The sequence below is a fragment of the Candoia aspera genome, chromosome 7, assembly GCF_035149785.1.
Source record: "Candoia aspera isolate rCanAsp1 chromosome 7, rCanAsp1.hap2, whole genome shotgun sequence".
Classification (NCBI taxonomy): domain Eukaryota; kingdom Metazoa; phylum Chordata; class Lepidosauria; order Squamata; family Boidae; genus Candoia; species Candoia aspera.
Window position 1 is genome coordinate 33,320,863 of NC_086159.1, and position 2,802 is coordinate 33,323,664.

Consider the following 2,802-nt stretch of genomic DNA (forward strand, 5'->3'; position numbering starts at 1 on the left):
GTGTAGTTTTGCAGAGAGGCAGAATTAAGGTGTTAATGATCTTTAGTATCCGTGCACGAAAATTACGTAGATGGAAACACAGCCGAACGTCTGCGTTTGTAATTTGCTTTGCAATTGTATATATTTTACAGCTGAGAGCGCCTGAAGGGGTCAGCGAGAGGTATTTTGTTGTTCTAAGTAGCTGGATCGTATGACATGATCTAAGCTATCCGCTTCAGCTTACCCTAAAAAGCTGGGTACCAATTCTTTACAGTATCCTTTCCGGCTCGGGCACTAAAGAGATGCGGCCAAACTTTGCCAATATTGGAACTGGGACTTCTGGGAGATAATATTTGGTTGGCGCACAGTTCAGCGCCAGGACTCCCCCTCCCTCCCGCACCCACCAGTAATTCTAATTAGATCAGAGTTAGCAATCAAAGGATTTCAGTTTGCAGATTCCCTTCCGTCGGAAAAGACAGCTGGCAGGCATTGGAAGAAACGAGAGTCGTCAACTAGTGTTTTGCTCTTATCTTTCACGGTCTGATTATTTTATCCTACTTCCCGGCAGAAAGAGCCAGGCCAAATAGAACGCCCCTCCCCGTGATATACGGGGACTGATGGGAGTTTATTTTAATGGGGGTGGGGGCAGCGAGCTGGAAAGATTGCTTGCCTTTCACACGTGGGGGACAATAGGACCATTAGCAGCCATCTTCAAAGGAAGCGCCTAAGTGCATTGGTTCCTAGCCGGCAGTCGTCCAAGGACCGGAGAAAGAAAACGAGCTTTGCAATCAGGATACTCCGTTAGTGCTTCCACTTACACTGAGGCTCAGGATGTTTTTCTGTGACTGGAATTCGTTGCTTCATCCTTTCCCTTGAGGAATTGTGGTGCATCTCTTCTTGGAACCTACATTTTTTGTTCTACAAATAGCACCATCAATATTTGTAGTCCAGCTATATCAACATTAATGCCTTTATATTCAACCCAATTTTGATTTGCAGCCAAGGTGGACTTTGGCTCCAGCTAGGAACCTCTAGGGCATGTTTCTCAACCTTGGCAACTTTAAGATAATATTGAATATCAACTCAAGCTATTACATCAACAAGTGTCAGTGTTGACTGTGAGAGAAATTGAAACAAAACTAAGATATGCTAAACAGACATTTTGAATTTGCTAACAAGCCAGGAAGATGGTTAGCATATAAATTAAGGAAAGAAAGAGAAAAGAAAATTACTTTAAAGATTCAAGAAGGAAATGTGGAATTACTGGATAATGAAAAGATTAGAAAAGCGTTTCATAGTTTTTTTTCTCCAATCTATATAAAGAACAAGAAGTCTCAGTGGACAAGATAGATGAATATTTGAGTAAACAGGATCTACCAAGACACTCAGAATCACAGAAGCTAATACTGAATAGCCCCATAGCTACTTTTGAAATAGTTGAAGTTATAAAGAAAACCAAACGAGGAAAAGCACCAGGCCCTGATGGTTTATCAGCACTATATTACAGATGTTTTGAAGATCAGATCCTGTCACCTTTCAAAAGACTGATGAACTCTATTTTGCTAGGGTCCCCAATGCTGGATTCATGGAAAAAAAAGCCAAGATTGAACTTTTACCAAAGGAAGGACAAGATCCTCCTTAATTAAGAATTACAGACCAATCCCATTGTTAAATAACAACTACAAAATATTTGCCTCAGTGCTGGTGGAAAGAATGAAGGAAATTCCACAGGAAATTATCCATCAAGATCAATGTGGATCCTTACCTAAAAGACAGCTAAAAGACAATGTAAGAGTTGTGTTGGACATAACAGAATATCTACAATATCATAATGAGAGACAGGTGGCTCTAATCTTCCTAGATGCAGAGAAAGCCTTCAACAACCTGAATTGGAATTTTATGTTTAATGTCTTGGAAATCATGGACTTCGGAGAACATCTCACAGGGAATTAAATCCATTTACACACCTCAAGAGGCATATATTATTGTGAATGATGAGTTAACTGAAACATGTCATATACAAAAAGGAACAAGACAAGGATGCCCTTTGTCACCTCTGCTCTTCATTTTGGTACTGGAAGTGTTCAATAGAAACATTGGAAGAGAAGAACAAATAAAGGGTTTAAAGAGGTTATTAAACTGAGGGCTTTCGCTGACAATTTAGTTCTGATACTACAGGATCCACTGGATACAGCGGAGCATCTGATGAAGGAACTGGAAATATTCGGGTCGTTGGCATGGCTTAAAGTAAACAAACAAAAAACAAAGATGGTAATTAAAAATATGACCCTGTCCAGTCAAGAATTGCTGGTGGGTAAGATGGGTTTTAAGATTGAAAAAAAGGTTAGATATTTGGGGGTGATTTTGTCAACTAAGACCAGCACATTGTTTCAGAACAACTATGTTAAAACTTGTAATGAGGTGAAAAAAGATTTGTTAAGATGGGAAAAATTACAACTGTCTCTCCTGGGGAGAACATCTGTGATTAAGATGAATGTTTTGCCTCGCATGTTGTTCCTCTTTCAGACTATACAGATCTTGTCAACAGATCTGCCATTTAAACAATGGCAAAAAGATATTTCAAAGTTTATATGGCAAGGCAAGAAACCAAGAATTAAGTATAAATTGTTACAAGATGCCACAGAGCAAGGAGGGCTGGGTTTGCCCAATTTAAAGTTTTATTTTGATGCTTGCTCTTTGCTTTGGATGAAAGAATGGGTAAACTTGAAGAATAAGAAATTATTATTGCTTGAAGGTCATGAATTAAGATTTGGGTGGCACCTACTTGTGGTGTGACAAAGTCAAATAAGTAGTTCAAAAATC